Below are 20,978 nucleotides of genomic sequence, written 5' to 3'. Positions count from 1 at the left end.
TGACCACGATACTGGTTCTACAGAATCTTTTTCCCACATATTTATATATCCATTCTGCACAGCTCCTCCCGCTCTATATTGGGCTGCCCACGATTCCCTTTTACAGGGGTTTTGCCTGCAATTTTCATATGTCAGACCTATCATAATGATCAAAGCCAAGAGGATCCAGTATTTGGCATCACCAATGAAACCAATACTTGACCCCATTTTGTAGTGGAGCGTTGGCCATTTCGTTCTTGAAAGTCATAACTATGGAATTCAATAAATAACATAGTCCCAATTAAAAGGGACACTTTTCCCCAATAGGCAAAAGATTGTTTGGATTTTTTTGTGGATAGTTGGGCATCACATCTGCCAGACCCTTCTTAATTTGGGTCTTATGATATGTCTGCACCCTAGGGTAACTGGCAACCGATTCTTGTTCCCATGTACTGACTGCGCATCGACATACCATTGTCTGTTCAAGGAGCCGCCGCCGATCGTATTTGAATGTTATGCGTATGGAAATAATTTCCACCAAATTATATCGGCAATGTCTTCTGTTCAGATGATCTCCTGACATTTTTTAGCACCTGTATGTACAGTAAATATCAGGCGCAGTAATGGAATGTATTTTTTTTCTTATTGTATTCCTTGCTGCGCATATTGGTTCATCCCAAATATATTTAAATAGACTAAAGCTGAGCCTATCAATTCACTGGACGCAATCTAATGATTTGATGGATCAGTCCAAAAATTGCTGCCTTTACTGCAAGTAGGTGGCCGGGCTTTTTTTTAATCAGATGCCTCCTAGAGGCGACATTTGTAATGATTGTTGTAGATCATCAGCTTTACCCGCTCAATGGTTTTGCTCTTGTTGCCATTTAAACCGGACATTAAAATGATTCTTAATTTATATAGTGGGGGGAGTCCACAAGTTCTGCGAGATCAGAATAAAGTCTTGATGATGTAAATGCATTAACATTATACAACCAAATGACTACCAAAAATGTCCATTGTACCTGCATCCAGTGTTTTTCTTTATTTTGTATTGAATATATATATTTTTCGTTATATACATTAAACTGTTACACCCAAATATATTAACTTCTTAACTTTCTCAGAGTTCATGGTTTATATAATCTTGGTTTCTTTTTAACTTATTAAAAATGTAGATTATTATACACTCGTGGCCAATTTTAATGCTTGTGCTGTAAGATTTTTTTCACCTATCAGCCATACTCTCAATCTAAAATGAAAAGCGTTTTGTGCACAAATGTATATTGCAAAGGTTTTTCATATTAAATATAAAATATTTTATTACAATAGTAGTCAGAGCTTTTTTTATAAAATAAATAAATAAATAAATAAAATTGGAACAAATATAGTAAAATGAACATGACATTTCATTAAGTACATGTATTTTGGGCTTAAAATACACTGCTCAAAAAAATAAAGGGAACACTCAAATAACACATCCTAGATCTGAATGAATGAAATATTCTCATTGAATACTTTGTTCTGTACAAAGTTGAATGTGCTGACAACAAAATCACACAAAAATCATCAATGGAAATCAAATTTATTAACCAATGGAGGCCAGGATTTGGAGTGATTTGGATTTGACAGGCTGATCCAACTTTGATGTAATGTCCTTAAAACAAGTCAAAATGAGGCTCAGTATTGTGTGTGGCCTCCACGTGCCTGTATGACCTCCCTACAACGCCTGGGCATGCTCCTGATGAGGTTGCGGATGGTCTCCTGTGGGATCTCCTCCCAGACCTGGACTAAAGCATCCGCCAACTCCTGGACAGTCTGTGGTGCAACGTGACGTTGGTGGATGGAGCGAACATGATGTCCCAGATGTGCTCAATCGGATTCAGGTCTGGGGAACGGGCGGGCCAGTCCATAGCTTCAATGCCTTCATCTTGCAGGAACTGCTGACACACTCCAGCCACATGAGGTCTGGCATTGTCCTGCATTAGGAGGAACCCAGGGCCAAACGCACCGGCATATGGTCTCACAAGGGGTCTGAGAATCTCATCTCTGTACCTAATGGCAGTCAGGCTACCTCTGGTGAGCACATGGGGGGCTGTGCGGCTCTCCAAAGAAATGCCACCCCACACCATTACTGACCCACTGCCAAACAGGTCATGCTGAAGGATGTTGCAGGCAGCAGATCGCTCTCCATGGCGTCTCCAGACTCTGTCACGTCTGTCACATGTGCTCAGTGTGAACCTGCTTTCATCTGTGAAGAGTACAGGGTGCCAGTGGCGACTTTGCCAATCCTGGTGTTCTGTGGCAAATGCCAAGCGTCCTGCACTGTGTTGGGCTGTGAGCACAACCCCCATCTGTGGACTTCGGGCCCTCATACCACCCTCATGGAGTCTGTTTCTAACCGTTTGTGCAGACACATGCACATTTGTGGCCTGCTGGAGGTCATTTTGCAGGGCTCTGGCAGTGCTCCTGTTTCTCCTTGCACAAAGGCGGAGGTAGCGGTCCTGCTGCTGGGTTGTTGCCCTCCTACGGCCCCCTCCACGTCTCCTGGTGTACTGGCCTGTTTCCTGGTAGCGCCTCCAGCCTCTGGACACTACTCTGACAGACACAGCAAACCTTCTTGCCACAGCTCGCATTGATGTGCCATCCTGGATGAGCTGCACTACCTGAGCAACTTCTGTGGGTTGTAGAGTCCGTCTCATGCTACAACGAGTGTGAAAGCACAACCAACATTCAAAAGTGACCAAAACATCAGTCAGAAAGCATTGGTACTGAGATGTGGTCTGTGGTCCCCACCTGCAGAACCACTCCTTTATTGAGGGTGTATTGATAATTGCCAATAATTTCCATCTATTGTCTATTCTATTTGCACAACAGCATGTGAAATTGATTGTCAATCAGTGTTGCTTCCTAAGTGGACAGTTTGATTTCACAGAAGTTTGATTTACTTGGAGTTATATTCTGATGTTTAAGTGTTCCCTTTATTTTTTTGAGCAGTGTATATTTTGTGATTTGGTTTCATTAAAAATATTGCAGTTTGCCTTTTACAGGCTTCGACTTAACTCATTCTGCAGCTAGCAATGAAGACTAACTGAGGATCCATCAGTAAGAGTTGCAAGCGCCTTGTCAGAACAAGCTATCTGTTTGGTTTTTGTTGTTTTTGTTTTTTTATATATCTCCTTTTAGCTGATTTATGACCACATCAAAGTTCATCTCAACTTTGATGTGGTCTGTGGTCAATAATTAGCACAGAGGAGTTCAATAAAAGACTAGATAAAAAGTTACCATTTCTTTGATCAGGACAAGCTCACTGACAGATTCTTAGTTAACTCATTCTGCAGCTGGTTTGGAGAAATAAAGCGCCAGTAAAAGGCAGACTTTGTAAAGCTGTTTTCATACTGAAAGATGATCGTGCATGAGCATTTTCAAGAACTTTCAGTGTAAATAGGCTGATGATTAGAGCAAAAGTTCATCGTTTTTGGCAGTGCATCATCGTTGGATAAACAGGACTCGCACCGCCAAGAATAATGGCAGCCAGGGCCGGCATCAGCACTCTGCGCACCCGGGCAAATGCCAGGGCACTGAGCAGGCAGAGGGGCCCACTGGCGGTCGCGCACCCCGCTGGGCTATGGGCGGAGGAGAGCGGTGTCAGCGCCCGCCCTTCCCGCCGCTTGCTCAGGGCCCCGGCAGCCGGATACTTACCTCTCCCCGTGCCTCCGCAGATCAGCTGTCTTCCTGCTGTGCGCTCCCTGTGACGTCTCAGGTCAGAGGGCGCGGTGATGTCTTTACACCGCGCCCTCCCCTGAGCCGTCACAGGGAGCGCTGAGCGTGAAGACGCCGACAACGCTGGAGTTCGGACCCGAGCAGCGGGCAGCAGGTAGCAGGTGAGGAGAAGGGAGGTGAGTATTTGATTTTTTTTTTTTTTTTTAATGTATGGAGGCATGGGGCATTATAAAGAGAAGGGGGGGGGTGGCATCCTCCATGGAGCAGTATAAAGAGAAGGGGGGGGTGGCATCCTCCATGGAGCATTATAAAGAGAAGGGGGGGGTGGCATCCTCCATGGAGCATTATAAAGAGAAGGGGGGGGTGGCATCCTCCATGGAGCATTATAAAGAGAGGGGGGGGGCATCCTGCATGTGGCATTATAAAGAGAGGGGGGGACATCCTGCATGGGGCATTATAAAGAGGGGGGGTGACATCCTGCATGGGCCATTATAAAGAGGGGGGGTGACATCCTGCATGGGGCATTATAAAGAGAAGGGGGGGGTGGCATCCTCCATGGAGCAGTATAAAGAGAAGGGGGGGTGGCATCCTCCATGGAGCAGTATAAAGAGAAGGGGGGGGTGGCATCCTCCATGGAGCATTATAAAGAGAGGGGGGGGCATCCTGCATGGGGCATTATAAAGAGAGGGGGGGACATCCTGCATGGGGCATTATAAAGAGGGGGGGTGACATCCTGCATGGGCCATTATAAAGAGGGGGGGTGACATCCTGCATGGGGCATTATAAAGAGAAGGGGGGGGTGGCATCCTCCATGGAGCAGTATAAAGAGAAGGGGGGGGTGGCATCCTCCATGGAGCAGTATAAAGAGAAGGGGGGGTGGCATCCTCCATGGAGCATTATAAAGAGAAGGGGGGGTGGCATCCTCCATGGAGCATTATAAAGAGAAGGGGGGGGGTGGCATCCTCCATGGAGCATTATAAAGAGAAGGGGGGGTGGCATCCTCCATGGAGCATTATAAAGAGGGGGGGGGCATCCTGCATGGGGCATTATAAAGAGAGGGGGGGACATCCTGCATGGGGCATTATAAAGAGGGGGGGTGACATCCTGCATGGCGCATTATAAGGTGGGGAACAGCCTGCATGGGGCATTATAAAGGGGGGGGGGGGGCAGCCTGCATAGTGCATTATGTGGGGGGGGGGAGCCTGCATGGAGCATTATAAGGGGTGGGGCAGCCTGTATGGGGCATTATGTGGGGGGTAACAGCCTGCATGGAGCATTAAAAGAGGGGGGCCTGCATGGGGCATTATGTGGGGGGTAACAGCCTGCATTGAGCATTATAAGGGGGGACAGCCTGTATGGGGCATTATGTGGGGGGTAACAGCCTGCATGCAGCATTATATGGGGGCCAGTATCCTGTATGGAGCGTTATAAGGGGACCGGTATCCTGTAAGGAGCGTTATATGGGGGCCAGTATCCTGCATGGAGTTTTATAAGGGGACCAGTATCCTGTATGGAGCGTTATATGGGGGCCAGTATCCTGTATGGAGCGTTATATGGGGGCCAGTATTCCGTATGGGGCCTTATATGGGGGCCAGTATTCTGTATGGAGCCTTATATGGGGGCCAGTATTCTGTATGGAGCCTTATATGGGGGCCAGTATTCCGTATGGGGCCTTATATGGGGGCCAGTATTCTGTATGGAGCCTTATATGGGGGCCAGTATTCCCTATGGAGCCTTATATGGAGGCCAGTATTCCGTATGGAGCCCTATATGGGGGCCAGTATTCTGTATGGGGCCTTATATGGGGGCCAGTATTCCTTATGGGGCCTTATATGGGGGCCAGTATTCCGTATGGAGCCTTATATGGGGGCCAGTATTCCGTATGGAGCCTTATATGGGGGCCAGTATTCCGTATGGAGCCTTATATGGGGGCCAGTATTCCGTATGGAGCCTTATATGGGGGCCAGTATTCCGTATGGAGCCTTATATGGGGGTCAGTATTCCGCATGGGGCCTTATATGGGGGCCAGTATTCAGTATGGGGCCTTATATGGGGGCCAGTATTCCTTATGGGGCCTTATATGGGGGCCAGTATTCCGTATGGGGCCTTATATGGGGGCCAGTATTCCGTATGAAGCATTATATGGGGGCCAGTATTCCGTATGAAGCCTTATATGGGGGCCAGTATTCCGTATGGAGCCTTATATGGGGGCCAGTATTCCGTATGGAGCCTTATATGGAGGCCAGTATTCCGTATGGGGCCTTATATGGGGGCCAGTATTCCGTATGGAGCCTTATATGGGGGCCAGTATTCCGTATGGAGCCTTATATGGAGGCCAGTATTCCGTATGGGGCCTTATATGGGGGCCAGTATTCCGTATGGGGCCTTATATGGGGGCCAGTATTCCGTATGGAGCCTTATATGGGGGCCAGTATTCCGTATGGGGCCTTATATGGGGGCCAGTATTCCGTATGGAGCCTTATATGGGGACCAGTATTCCGTATGGAGCCTTATATGGGGGCCAGTATTCCGTATGGAGCCTTATATGGGGGCCAGTATTCCGTATGAAGCGTTATATGGGGGCCAGTATTCCGTATGGAGCCTTATATGGGGGCCAGTATTCTGTGTGGAGCGATTCACCGGTTTCTGAGCTATTGTGGAATTTACAATAGATATCACTCATGTAATGTAAGAAGTGAAATCTTTGCATTGTACTATATATATATATATATATATATATATATATATATATTTCTCCGCCGTATCTCTGCATCATGAATCGTGGTATGTGTTAAAGGGGCCCAATGAGACTCTTTCGCCCGGGGCCCAGAAAAACCTGAAGCCGGCCCTGATGGCAGCCTATGTGCACTGAGCGATCTATTGCTGATCACTCGGTGCCCATCGTTTACTGCAGCCTGCCTTGTAAACAGGCTATCAAACGATCGCTGATCAGTAAGTTTTACCAAACGCCGGTCGTTTAATCGTCTAGCGCCACCAGTTGGTCCGTGTAAACGGACCCTAACATTTTTTAATAAACCCAATTGCAAAAATTATTTTTACCCCAAAATACATGCAACTGGGTAAATTAAAAAATGGTTTCCAAAGGTTTCCATATCCGTAAACCCTGTGCCTAAGAAAGAATGGGCAGCCGTGTATTACAAGGCCATGTTGGGCCTTCCAGAGTTGGACCAGACATACAGAAGCATAAAAGGAATTCGGCACTGTTGCTGTAAATCCCAGATGGACCACTGCTTTATCAACCCAAACTAACTGTACCATAAATCCCATTAAAATTAGCATTTTATGAGTTCAGGTCTGGCTAGACTCCTAAAATGTTCATGCAAATATCAGTACTATACAGCCATTCTGACATGGATTTTCAAAGTAAGTACACCAGTTTCATTAGGTTTATGGGATCTATATAATAATGCAGGCCGTTTTTATTGTGAGAGCTTCTGAATGAGACTATACACATGACAGACTTTGTTGAAGAAATGTTTACGACTGTCTCATTCTATTGAATAGGTTTCATCTGTGGCGCCCCTGAGGGTTCGGTCGCCACAGAGGTATTGCATCTCATCCAAAGGTGTGGTATCTCACTCTCAGGTAAGGAAGGAGTATGGCTCAGGGCCCTAACACTACATTCACTACACCACATTTCCGGGGGACAGGGCAATAATGCTCCTACGGGAGAGCACAAGTGTCCCTGATCCCTGGCTGGAGTGGGGAGGAACCACTTAGAGAGGGGGAACTATGTAGTGGATGGGTGGAGAACGTAGATCCTGGGAGCACTGAGTAGGAGATATAAAAGTAGGAACCATTTTGGTTCAGGGGACAGTAGTGGTGAGGAGAAGTGACAGGAGCAGAGGCTCTGCAGAGCTCTTCTCCACAGGTGGGCCTAGTCAGGAGGCCTGAGCCTGAAAGGAGAGAAGAGAGGAAAGAGGGAGCAGGACAGGAACCGAAAGGACCCTAGGGGTACGGGCCGTGCAACCGCCACCCGTACGCCCGCCGCTGCCAGGAGGTAGGGGGGTCAGCCCAGAAGAAGGGAACCAGGTCCCTCAACCAGCAGAGACTACAGGACTCAACTGGGAACCGGAGGCTGCAGCACTTCAAGTACAGCAGGCCGTCCACACCAGCCACTAGGAAAGTAGCCACATAGGGTCAGGGGACGGAACACACGTCACCCGCCAAGGCCCGAGGACACTGGACAGAGGTGCCGCTAGGTGTGAGGTACGAGGAGAGAGGCCAGAGAGGACACACAGAAGGGGGTCCTGCTAAATGCTCCAGAGATACCTGAGGGTCGACCGAGCCCCTTACTGCGTGAGCACAGGACACCGTGGGCTCTTACACTGGCACTGTAAGTGGAACTGCTTAAACCGTGAGTAAAGGATCTGGGACTGCATCATCTGGACTCTGTGATCATTCTTGCACCGCGACACATTGCACCATCACCACCATCATCCCTACATGCTGCCCTGAAGCTACACTCTACCTGTGGGGAGTTACATCACCTTGCTGCACATACCACCAGCTTCAGCGGACTGCCCCGCAGCGGCGGTTACCAATAACCACAATCCACAGGTGGCGTAGTCTGACATTAATATTAGTACACATAGACTACCCTGGTTTGACCGCCCTGGGTCACGGACCGGGTCACCGCCACGGTGCCTACAACCCCCAGCATCTGCGAGGCCCGGCTCCGGGTATCCCCACGGCCCAGGGGGCGCGTCAACTTTGGCGTAGTCGGCAGGATACGTAACCAGCCCCTTATCATTGGGTAATGTGTGCCTAAAGACTGTTTCACTGTACTGAATGTGGCGTCCACCCCTGAAGAACGGACGCCATTATGTGCGAGTCAAAAGGCAACAAGAAACCACCTCCCATCGTGGGCAAGGTTCCAGAATGGCGCCAAAAGCGGAGCCCGCCCCAACCAGCAGTGATCATGTATGTGGATGTGTCCATCGACGTGGGGGGGCTGCCCTTGGAGTTGACCGACAGCAGACTGCCCTGGAACCGCCCCCGAAAGGGGAGGGGAGGCAAGAAAACTGAGAGACAGGGTGTGGTCTGGACCAGTCCAGGCAGGCCGCACCCGGGAAAGGAGATGGACCGTGGCAGCTCCGGAGACCCTGTCGGCGACATGCTGCCGACCGAAGCGCCTTATACCCTGGAGGAGCTGGTGGCCAAGCTCCCCCGGGAGGATACTGAATTCCTCCGCGTCGGCATGGAAGATCTGGGCTGGAGGATGGCCAGGGCGCAGCGAGATGCCATCGCGGACTGGAAGAGGGAGATGGAGCGAAGGATGGCGGCCCGGAAGCCAGCAATGCTGCCCAGCACCGGCAGCGCCCCAGCCTCCGAGGACCGGGATCGAGATCAGGAGACAGCGTCTGACGCAGGAGCGGCCGCAGGAGCAGGTAGGAGAAGTTCTCCTGTGCCGGACGCTGTAAGCGTCAACCTGCCCCTGGGCCCCCTGGTGGAGTCGCAGATCCCGGGCGTCTACGAAGCTGCCCCATTCCCGACGCCAGAGCCAGGCCCTTTAAACCAGGGTGAGACCGCCACGTGCCTCCCATGCCTATACCAGGGCACGCCAGTTCCAAGTGCCCTCCAGACCCCGGAACCAGCTCCAGACGCCAGCGATGCCGGCCCGCTCCTAGGCCCCCTGCAGGAGCCGCCCCCTCCGACACCCGAGTGGGTGTACGGGGGCTTCCCCTGGGACTGGTCCGCGGAGGTGGAGGACCAACGGCCTTCACTCCTGCCCGCTCCACAGGCCGCCGCCGCCACTTTCCAGGTGCCGGAGGATGAGGCCCAATTTCAGTGGGATTACTCAGGGGAGGATTTAATGGGGTTCTCCCAGGAGACCAGGGCAGCCGCAGTACGCCGCAAGGAGTTCTGCTACCAACAGCTGATCAAGTTTGAAAACGAGCGGAAACAGCGGCGCGAGCGGTGGGAGCAACTCGAGGCCAGGAATATGGAGGAAAAGGCCCGGACCTGCCATGACAAGCGAGCGGCTCGTGGTCCCAGAATTACCGGGACCGTGGTGAAGTTCGACCTGGACGCAGGATGGGGGTTCGTCTGGGACCCGCTGACAGACACGGATCTCTTTGTAAATAGGAGAGACGTGCAATCCTGCCTGCCAGAGGGACACCCAGATCGGGACTTGTATCCCGGGGACACCGTGTCCTACACCAGGCACCGGGGAGTCAGGGGCTGGTATGCCCTACATGTCCACCGGGTGGAGACAGAGTTCCACCATGCTGATGACCCGGCTGGGTCAGCCTGTGATAGGCCAGCGCCTCCCCGCAGGGAGCACCCTTACTAAGTACTGTAAGAGGAACAGACCTTTGTGTGTAAATAAGTTACCCATCAGGGTATGCAGGGACACTGCAAAAAGTTTGTTGTTTACCAGGTTGCCCGAAAGTGAACAGTTCTACGTTGAAAAGCTTGTGAGTGTTCACTAGTTACTCGGAACGGGTCCAAAGACTAACCGGCTAAGGACTGGGAGCAGCCACTTCTTGTAAATAGTTGCACCTCTTAAGGTGCCCCTTATTGGTTTTATAAGAACTACAACGAGTACCTCAGAGCAAAAACCCGTTGGAGGTGGCCGAAGACGAGGTCCAGCATCTGGATCGTCTAAGCCCTGCAGCCACCCCAGGGCCTCCGTTGAGGGTTTGGGACGGGTCCCTCATATTCGAGTTTGCAAGTTGGCCTTTTATTGAAAAATGGACACCTGGTTGCAGACATCACTGTGACCGGTTGACCAAAAGTTTACTTGAAAAGTTTATGTGAAAATTGTTTTTGATATGACAAATGCCAAAATATGAAGAATGTTTGTGATGGAAATGTTTTATACGCAAAGGAAATGTTTATAATGTCTTATATATGTGAAGAAATGTTTTATAACATGTGAAGAAAGTGTTTATAATGTTTTGGTAAATGAAACGTAACCAGTAACGTTAAAAGAAGTATGCCTCCCATAAAGGGAAGAAGAGTTATTTATGATCTTGTATGCGGACATGTCCTAAAATTTTGTATGTCTTTTGCTCTGTTCCAGCCCCTGGACGTGCTGTGTTTTACCAGGGGGGTGTGTGGAGCCCCTGAGGGTTCGGTCGCCACAGAGGTATTGCATCTCATCCAAAGGTGTGGTATCTCACTCTCAGGTAAGGAAGGAGTATGGCTCAGGACCCTAACAATACATCCACTACACCACATTTCCGGGGGACAGGGCGATAATGCTCCTACGGGAGAGCACAAGTGTACCTGATCCCTGGCTGTAGTGGAGAGGAACCACTTAGAGAGGGGGAACTATGTAGTGGATGGGTGGAGAACGTAGATCCTGGGAGCACTGAGTAGGAGATATAAAAGTAGGAACCATTTTGGTTCAGGGGACAGTAGTGGTGAGGAGAAGTGACAGGAGCAGAGGCTCTGCAGAGCTCTTCTCCACAGGCGGGCCTAGTCAGGAGGCCTGAGCCTGGAAGGAGAGAAGAGAGGAAAGAGGGAGCAGGAAGACTCCAGGACAGGAACCGAAGGGACCCTAGGGGTACGGGCAGTGCAACCGCCACCCGTACGCCCGCCGCTGCCTTGAGGTAGGGGGGTCAGGCCAGAAGAAGGGAACCGGATCCCTCAACCAGCAGAGACTACAGGGCTCAACTGGGAACCGGAGGCTGCAGCACTTCAAGTACAGCAGGCCGTCCACACCAGCCACTAGGAAAGTAGCCACATCGGGACAGGGGACGGAACACACGTCACCCGCCAAGGCCCGAGGACACTGGACAGAGGTGCCGCTAGGTGTGAGGTACGAGGAGAGAGGCCAGAGAGGACACACAGAAGGGGGTCCTGCTAAATGCTCCAGAGATACCTGAGGGTCGACCGAGCCCCTTACTGCGTGAGCACAGGATGCCGTGGGCTCTTACACTGGCCCTGTAAGTGGAACTGCTTAAACCGTGAGTAAAGGATCTGGGACTGCATCATCTGGACTCTGTGATCATTCTTGCACCGCGACACATTGCACCATCACCACCATCATCCCTACACGCTGCCCTGAAGCTACACTGTACATGTGGGGAGTTACATCACCTTGCTGCACATACCACCAGCTTTAGCGGACTGCCCCGCTGTGGCGGTTACCAATAACCACAATCCACAGGTGGCGTAGTCGGACATTGATATTAGTACACATAGACTACCCTCGTTTGACCGTCCTGGGTCATGGACCGGGTCACCGCCGCGGTGACTACAACCCCCAGCATCTACGAGGCCCGGCTCCGGGTATCCCCACGGCCCAGGGGGCGCGTCACATCGACTTGTGCTGTAAACTTTACTGCTGTTGCCATGAAAGAAACCTTTGACAAAGTAAAAAAGATGGATGTACGCAAGGCCCTGACTAGACATGTCCAATTATATAACATACCGTACTTTTTTTTATATATATATATATATATGTATATATATATATATATATATATATATCTATATATATATAGATATATATATATATCTATATATATATATTTCAGTTATGAAAATTAGAAAATTACACTTCTAATTATAGATGATTGAGTCGGTTTGTAGGACCATGGCCGACGGATGGGAGCCCTGCAGACCTTCTACCTGCTGGCATTCCTGGCGCCTCTTCTGGTGAGAAGGCCCAGCATGATGTCGTGTGCGTCTTGCTGCAACGATGATGTTGCACCAGGTTTATAGATCGTAAGTGGTGCTGGCAATTCCTACCTACAGGTTGGAGGTGGTGGTTTGCAGAGCTCCTACCCAGCAGCAGTCCTGGTCCAGTGGATCGATTCGCTCATCTCTACTTACAATGCGCTCATCTGACCATAACACATTTTCCCATATGCTTTTGGCAGACTATGTAGATTTTAGCAAAATATAACTAGGTTTGGATGTATTTCTTTGTAAGAAAAGGCTTCCTTCCTGTCACCTTACCCCACAGGCCAGACATATGAAGAATACGTTAGATTGTTGTCACATACAGGACACAACCAGTACTTGCCAGAATTTCCTTTAATGTTGCTGCTGTAAGCTTCTTGCAGCCTCAGGCCCAATTTTTTTAGAATCCTAGAATGTTAGAGTTGGGTCATCGTGTCCAACCCCCCCTGCTCAATGCAGGATTCACTAAACCATCTCAGACAGATGTCTGTCCAGCCTCTGTTTGAAGACTTCCATTGGAGGAGATCTCACCACCTCTCATGGCAGCCTGTTCCACTCATTGATCACCCTCACTGTCAAAAAGCTTCTTCTAAGATCTAATCTGGTTCTTCTCCCCTTCAGTTTCATTGTGTTACACGCACGCCGCTAGGTTCAGATAGGGAAAGATGGGTATCATGAATTCTTTGGAATCCTGGGGGAACCGTTACTCAGAGCGACCATAGGCTGCAGCTTCTCTCAGGCACACGATAGATTCAATTGCTGACCAGACACATCTGACAAGAGTCTTTTTCAACAGTTTAACAGTGGAATTTAATCTCAAGCCCGGCCAGTGCAATTCAGGGATATTACAGCACAATCTTCATTACAGTACAGTCTGAGTTTCTTGAGCACCCGGCTCCAGTAACAATACAGTAGTTTCTTCACAAGGCACAGTATTACAGTCTCTTGAGTAGCATAATTCAGCATAGATTAGATCTCTTAGCAGCACACTTATATGCATACTCAGCAGGCTTTTCCTACACAAGGACTCACTAGTACACAGCATTCTTTATCCTGTATGGAGATGGAGGGGGAAGGGTTTGATGAGGGAGATGATCCCTATGACACGATTCCTTCCAGTCCTTATCTTTCTGCCCGATTAACACTCCACACTGTTAGCTCAGGGAGTCTATCTGACCTGTGTTTTGCTTCCTTCCTGACCTGAATTCTGTTCCCTTGTCGTCTGTGAGAAAGATCACTCACCACCTTTTCCTATGGCTCCAACCAGAACAGTAAACAACTCCCCCACAATCCTCCTGGGGCTCTGCTAACCACTCCCTGTCTCCTGTGACTGTGTTAACTCTTACAGTGCTGGCCAAAAGTATTGGCACCCCTGCAATTCTGTCAGATAATACTCAGTTTCTTCCTGAAAATGATTGCAATCACAAATTCTTTGGTATTATTCTCTTCATTTAATTTGTCTTCAATGAAAAAAACACAAAAAGAATTGTCCTAAAGCCAAATTGGATATAATTCCACACCAAACCTAAAAAAGGAGGTGGACAAAAGTATTGGCACCGTTTGAAAAATCATGTGATGCTTCTCTAATTCGTGTAATTAACAGCACCTGTAACTTACCTGTGGCACCTAACAGGTGTTGGCAATAACTAAATCACACTTGCAGCCAGTTAGCATGGATTAAAGTTGACTCAACCTCTGTCCTGTGTCCTTGTGTGTACCACATTGAGCATGGAGAAAAGAAAGAAGACCAAAGAACTGTCTGAGGACTTGAGAAACCAAATTGTGAGGAAGCATGAGCAATCTCAAGGCTACAAGTCCATCTCCAAAGACCTGAATGTTCCTGTGTCTTCCGTGCGCAGTGTCATCAAGAATTTTAAAGCCCATGGCACTGTGGCTAACCTCCCTAGATGTGGACGGAAAAGAAAAATTGACGAGAGATTTCAACGCAAGATTGTGCGGATGGTGGATAAAGAACCTCGACTAACATCCAAACAAGTTCAAGCTGCCCTGCAGTCCGAGGGTACAACAGTGTCAACCCGTACTATCGGCGTCTGAATGAAAAGGGACTGTATGGTAGGATACCCAGGAAGACCCCACTTCTAACCCCGAGACATAAAAAAGCCAGGCTGGAGTTTGCAAAAACTTACCTGAGAAAGCCTAAAATGTTTTGGAAGAATGTTCTCTGGTCAGATGAGACAAAAGTAGAGCTTTTTGGGAAAAAGCATCAACATAGAGTGTACAGGGAAAAAAAAGAGGCATTCAAAGAAAAGAACACGGTCCCTATAGTCAAACATGGCGGAGGTTCCCTGATGTTTTGGGGTCGTTTTGCTGCCTCTGGCACTGGACTGCTTGACCGTGTGCATGGCATTATGAAGTCTGAAGACTACCAACAAATTTTGCAGCATAATGTAGGGCCCAGTGTGAGAAAGCTGGGTCTCCCTCAGAGGTCATGGGTCTTCCAGCAGGACAATGACCCAAAACACACTCCCAAAAGCACTATAAAATGGTTTTAGAGAAAGCACTGGAGACTTCTAAGGTGGCCAGCAATGAGTCCAGACCTGAATCCCATAGAACACCCGTGGAGAGATCTCAAAATGACAGTTTGGAGAAGGCACCCTTCAAATATCAGGGACCTGGAGCAGTTTGCCAAAGAAGAATGGTCTACAATTCCAGCAGAGCATTGTAAGAAACTCATTGAGGGTTACCGGAAGCGGTTGTTCGCAGTTATTTTGGCTAAAGGTTGTGCAACCAAGTATTAAGCTGAGGGTGCCAATACTTTTGTCCGCCCTTTTTTGGAGTTTTGTGTGAAATGATCAATAATTTGATTTTTGCTTCATTCTCTTTTGTGTTTTTTCCTTGCAAGCAAATTAAATGAAGAGAATAAGACCAAAGAATTTGTGATTGCAATCATTTTCAGGAAGAAACTGAGTATTATCTGACAGAATTGCAGGGCTGCCAATACTTTTGGCCACCACTGTATAGTTGCTGGATGCTTTGAATCAACAGCACTACTTCTGCATATCACACTCTACCCTCCTTTTTAAATGTCATCTTTGACATTTGTCTTAATTGGTCAATCTGACCAATTCTGAAACAGTGGTAAAAGTTGAATAACTTTATATACAAATTGGCATTGTCAAATTGGCAGAACGTTTACAAACATCAATAACCAACCTTTGCTTACGACCTTCTGCTTGTAGAACTCATGTAAGAAATAAATAATTAAAACAATCAGCATCTTTTCCGCTGGAGCTTTTCATATGTCTTCAACCAGCTCTCTCTCTCACTAGGCCAAAACAAGTCTTTCCACCAGGTAACATTGTCCATACTGTCTCTCGGTGGTTGAATACCACTCAAATGAGCTTACCTGGTCAGTAGGCAGAGACACCTGATTCCAATTGACAGTCCTTGGCTCTTGGCTCTGTTCACCAAGTGTCTCATACGTCAGCATCACAGGACTCCTCACTTCTCGAGTCGACATCTTCCTGGTGGGTTGTTCCTCAGATACCACGGGTTCCTCAGTTGCAGGAGTTTCTTCTGCCGCACTCATTTCTTGTACTTCCTCAGATGATCTTGGAACTGCCTATGTAAGTTCCTGTGCTTCTCTTGAATCGTCCGTTTCCACTTGGTCTGATAATTCTGCTACTCCTAAGTGTCGACCGGTCTCTTCAGCGACCGATGTTCGATCATCAGATCTGAATTGGACTTCATCTGTACTCCTTGGTACAAACTCTGGAGCCTCAGGATTTAGTTCACTCTCCTGAGGATGGTACATCCCTCTCCTTGCCGGTCCGAGAAATAGAACGGTGTGTTCTTCTTCATCTGAACTTTCAAGATCACTATCCACCTTCGGAGCCACAGTCTGTGATGGTCCCTTAGTCGATGTCGGTCTACTTCTGGGAAGTCTTGTTGTGGTGGGAGATTATCACAGGGTAGTAGTAAATTCCGATGGACTATTCTGGTTTTCTTGTCTCCCGTTTACAATCGGATTTCATACACTGGGCTGTCATCGGCTTTCCTCCTTATGACCACATACACCTTGTCTTCCCAGTACAAACGAAGTTTTCCTGGACCACCTTTCTCATGTACGTTCTTGACTAGCACCCGGCTTCCCAGTGCCAATTCTGCTCCATAACATTTTCGATCATAGTACTCCTTGCTCTTGCTCTGTCCTTGCATAACCACTTTGGACGCTATGCTGTATGCCTCTGCCATCCATTCCTTCCATTTCTGAACGTACTCCGGATACATTCTGTAAGTCTCTGACACCGGAGTATTGAACATGATGTCGATTGGCAGTCTTGGCGATCGTCCATACAATAGAAAGAAGGGTGAGTAATCCGTTGCATCGCTCTTTATACAGTTTTAGGTATGTACCACTTTTGATAGAGAACTCTTCCAGTCTTTCTTCTCGTCAGCTGTTGAAGTACGCAACATCGACAATAATGTCCGGTTTAAACGTTCCACTTGTCCATTACCCTCTGGGTGATAGGGCGTTGTGTGGGATCTCTGAATCCTACAGTACTTTCCTAGCTTGGCAAAGAGCTGGTTCTCAAATTCTCTTCCTTCGTCATAGTGTAACCTAGTAGGGAACCCAAACCTCAAAGCAAAATCATTGAAGATCTTCTCTGCCGCTGTTCGACCCGCTTTATTGTCGATGGCATATGCTTTAGCAAATCGAGTAAAATGGTCCATCACCATCAAGATGTATTCGTAACCACCCTTGCACGTCTCGAGATGTCAAAAGTCTATTGAGACCATCTCAAACGGATACATAGTTTAGATGTTGCCCATAGGTGCCGGGGTTGATGCGTTGGGACGTTTATCTTTCAGACACCCACACTCCCTGATCACGTACCTCTCAATATCTCTCTGCATGTACGGCCAGAAGAAACGTTCATGGATCAAGTTTGTTGTCCTTTCCACTCCCAGGTGTCCCATGTTTTTATGGAGTTCTTTGAAGACCAACCTACGGAATACTCTGGGTAGTACCAACTGTCGGTTTTGACCTCCTTTACGATACAGTATACCATCTTCACTGAGGTAGAGCTTCGTCCATTCTTTAACTAAAACAGATACTGCTGGTGACTCATTGTCTCTCTCCCATTTACTTGGAAACCGATTTTGGTCCACATAAAGTAGTATTCTACCAATTATCTGATCTCCCCGTTGTGCTCTATGAATTTTTCCTTTTGGTAGTTGTTGAATAGACGGGGTGATCTTGTTCTCTCACTTTTATGGTGGTTTCCACCGTCAACAGACACCACAATGGTGTGTCTTCCTCTTGATAAGCTTGTGCTGCTTGGGTAGTGCTCTCAATTGCTTCTAGACTGACTTCCTCCGAGCATTCTTGCATGAACTCCTCAGGCTCTAGAGGCATTCTCGACAATCCATCAGCTTCCGCATTGCATTTTCCTGGCCTGTATTTGATGCTGAAATTGAAGTCCGCTTGTTAAGCGACCCATCTCTGACCCGCTGCATTCAGTTTGGTGGTAGCGAGGACATAGGTCAAAGGGTTGTTGTCAGTGTATACCTCAAACTCTTTGCTGTAGTAGAGATAATCTCTAAATTGTTCACAGATAGCCCATTTCAACTCCAGGAACTCCAATTTTCCGGAATTTAGATGGTAATTCTTCTCGGCGCTTGTCACCGTTCTAAATCCGTAACCGATGACTCTCAATTTTCCATCTTGATGCTGATACAGGGCAGCTCCCAGTCCAACTTGAGAAGCATCATAATAAAGAACAAACGGTAATTTGAAATCAGGATATCCCAAGATGGGTGGTTTTACCAGGTAGTCTACTAGTTCTTCCAATACCTCCTGGTGGTCTGCTGTCCAGAGAATGGGCTGTTGGGACGAAACGGTGTTGTTTCTTTTAAGCCCGGTCCTACCCACGTTCTTCTTTTTCTCCATGGGTGTTGTTAACTCTGTCGTCTCCCCCCAAGAGGAGGTATAGTGGGGCGGCAAACCTGGAGAAGTTCCGAACCTAAGTACGATAGTAGGAGAGGAATCCTAATATCTGCCTCAACTTCCCGACAGTAGAGGGCCGCTTGTCTTTTAAGGCCAGTACTGGAACGATTTCTACTGGGTCTATGGTATATCCTTCTCCGGACACAATTTTCCCTAGAAATTGGACTTGCCTTTTGAACAGTTCACACTTCTTTGGGGGCCAACTTAACTCCGTGTTGTTGATACCGCTGTAATACGGTCCTCACGTGTTCAACATGCTCCCGGAAGGTTTTGCTGTGTACCACATTGTCATCCAAGTACGGATGGCTTTTCCTTCACAAGGACTCACTAGTACACAGCATTCTTTATCCTGCATGGAAATGGAGAGGGGAGGATTTGTTGAGGGAGATGATCCCTATGACATGATTCCTTCCAGTCCTTATCTTTCTGCCCAATAATACTCCACACTGTTAGCTCAGGGAGTCTATTTGACCTGTGTTTAGCTTCTCTCCTGACCTGAATTCTGTTCCCTTGTCTTCTGTGAGATACAGATCACACACCACCTTTCTCTATGACTCCAGCCAGAACAGTAAACAACTCCCCCACAATCCTCCTGGGGCTCTGCTAACCACTCCCTGTCTTCTGTGACTGTGTTAACTCTTATAGTTGCTGGATGCCTTTGAAGCAACAGCACTACTTCTGCATGTCACACATGTGCAAATGAGAATAAGAATGATCCCTCTACACTGTGACATCACTTTAGATATTTGTAGACCGCTATTAAGTCTCCTCTGAGCCTTCTTTTTTTTCTAAGCTAAACATTCCCAGATTCTTTTAACCGTTCCTCGTAGGACATACAGTGATGTGAAAAAGTGTTTGCCCCCTTCTTGTTTTCTTATTCTTTTGCATGTTTGTCACACTTAAATGTTTCAGATCACAAAACAAATTTAAATATTAGGCAAAGATAACACAAGTAAACACAAAATGCAGTTTTTAAATGAAGGTCTATATTATTAAGGGAAAAAGAAATCCAAACCTACAGGGCCCTGAGTGAAAAAGTAATTGCCCCCTAAACCTAATAACTGTTTGTGCCACCCTTAGCAGCAACAACTACAATCAAGCGTTTGTGATAACTGGCAATGAGTCTTTTACAACGCTCTGGAGGAATTTTGGCCAACTCATCTTTGCAAAACTATTCTAATTCAGTCACATTGGAGGGTTTCCGAGCATGAACCGCCTTTTTCTTAAGCCATTCAGAGGTGGACTTGCTGGTGTGTTTTGGATCATTGCCCTGCTGCATAACCCAAGTGTGCTTCAGCTTGAGGTGACGAACAGATGGCCGGACATTCTCCTTCAGGATTTTTTGGTAGACCGCAGAATTTATGGTTCCGCTTACCACAGCAAGTCTTCCAGGTCCTGAAGCAGCAAAACAGCCCAGGCCATCACACTACAACCACCATATTTTACTGTTGGTATGATGTTTCTTTTCTGAAATGCTGTGTTACTTCTATGCCAGATGTAATGGGATATATACCTTTCAAAAAGTTCAACTTGTGTCTCGTCAATCCACAGAGTATTGTCCCAAAAGTCTTGGCGGTCATCAAGATGTTTTCTGGCAAAACTGAGATGAGCCTTTATGTTTTTTTTGCTCAGAATTTGTTTTCGTCTTGAAACTCTGCTATGCATACCATTTTTACCCGTTCTCTTTCTTATGATGGAGTCATGAACACTGACCTTAACTGAGGCAAGTGAATCCTGCAGCTCTTTGGATGTTGTTGTGGTTTTTTGTGACCTCTTGGATAAGTCGTTGCTGCGCTCTTGGGGTAATTTTGGTCGGCTGGCCACTTCTGTGAAGGTTCACCACTGTTCCATGTTTTTGCCATTTGTGAATAATGGCTCTCACTGTGGTTCGCTGGAGTCCCAAAGCTTTAGAAATGGCTTTATAACCTTTTCCAGACTGATAGATCTCAATTACTTTGTTTCACATTTGTTCCTGAATTTCTTTGGATCGCGGCATGTCTAGCTTTTGAGGATCTTTTGGTCTACTTCACTATTTAAGTGATTTCTTGATTGAGAACAGGTTTGGCAGTAATCAGGCCTGCGTGTGGCTAGGGAAATTTAACTTGGCTTCCCAAAGATGTGATAAACCACAGCTAATTTATGTTTTAAGGTGGGCGGGGCAATAACTTTTGCACACAGGGCCATGTAGGTTTGGATTTCTTTTTACCTTAATAATAAAGACCTTCATTTAAAAACTGCATTTTGTGTTTACTTTTTTTATTATTGTCTAATATTTAAATTTGTTTCGTGTTCTTAAACATTTCTTGTGACAAACACGCAAAAGAGTAAAAATTCAGGAAGCTGGCAAATACTTTTTCACACCACTGTAGTTTGCGGTCCGCTCACCAACCTGGTAGCGCTTTTCTGAACTTGCTCCAGTTTTTCGATGTCTTTTAATATGCTGTGCCCAGAACTGGACACAGTACTCCAGATGACGTCTGACCAAGGAGAAATTAGAAAGGGATAATTAATTCACATGATCTACACTCTATGCTTCTCTTAATACATCCAAAAACTGTGTTTGCCTTTTTGCTGCTGCATCACACTGTTGACTCATGCGCAGTCTCTGATCTGTTAGTATACACAAGTCTTTTTCACATGTTCTGTTGCT

At 47.3% G+C, this 20,978-nt stretch overlaps 1 long non-coding RNA gene across 1 annotated transcript in view; it reads right to left on the bottom strand.

Annotated features, from left to right (window-relative positions):
* The window catches only part of LOC141156816 (uncharacterized), a 91,134-nt gene that overhangs the window by 39,472 nt on the left and 30,684 nt on the right, over nucleotides 1–20,978 (bottom strand). The window lies entirely within an intron of this gene.

This window comes from Phyllobates terribilis, unplaced genomic scaffold, assembly GCF_046119375.1.
Source record: "Phyllobates terribilis strain yellow unplaced genomic scaffold, ASM4611937v1 Scaffold_8__6_contigs__length_399053987, whole genome shotgun sequence".
In the NCBI taxonomy this organism is placed as follows: domain Eukaryota; kingdom Metazoa; phylum Chordata; class Amphibia; order Anura; family Dendrobatidae; genus Phyllobates; species Phyllobates terribilis.
This window is presented reverse-complemented; position numbering and strand designations above follow the sequence as displayed.